Below are 219 nucleotides of genomic sequence, written 5' to 3' on the forward strand. Positions count from 1 at the left end.
TACTATCATGAATGTCGATTTAGCCATGGCCCCCCAGTCCCCCAGTGGTCAGCGGGTGGTAAGAATCTCAGGGTTTTTGGTGATTGAGTTTTTCCTCAACTTTATGGTCTTATTGTTTTTATACGGATTTATTATTTTGTTTTCGGTTGATGCTGAGTTTATTTATTCCTGGACCTCACGGGAATTTGAATGAACTTGCAGTTATCTCAACAAAGTTTT

General features: G+C 39.3%; 1 protein-coding gene across 1 annotated transcript in view; it reads right to left on the reverse strand.

Annotated features, from left to right (window-relative positions):
* The window catches only part of LOC119582090 (protein argonaute-2-like), a 38,101-nt gene that overhangs the window by 9,438 nt on the left and 28,444 nt on the right, over nucleotides 1–219 (reverse strand). The gene's annotated exons all lie outside the window — the stretch shown is intronic.

This window comes from Penaeus monodon, chromosome 15 (assembly GCF_015228065.2).
Source record: "Penaeus monodon isolate SGIC_2016 chromosome 15, NSTDA_Pmon_1, whole genome shotgun sequence".
NCBI classification, from domain to species: Eukaryota; Metazoa; Arthropoda; class Malacostraca; order Decapoda; family Penaeidae; genus Penaeus; species Penaeus monodon.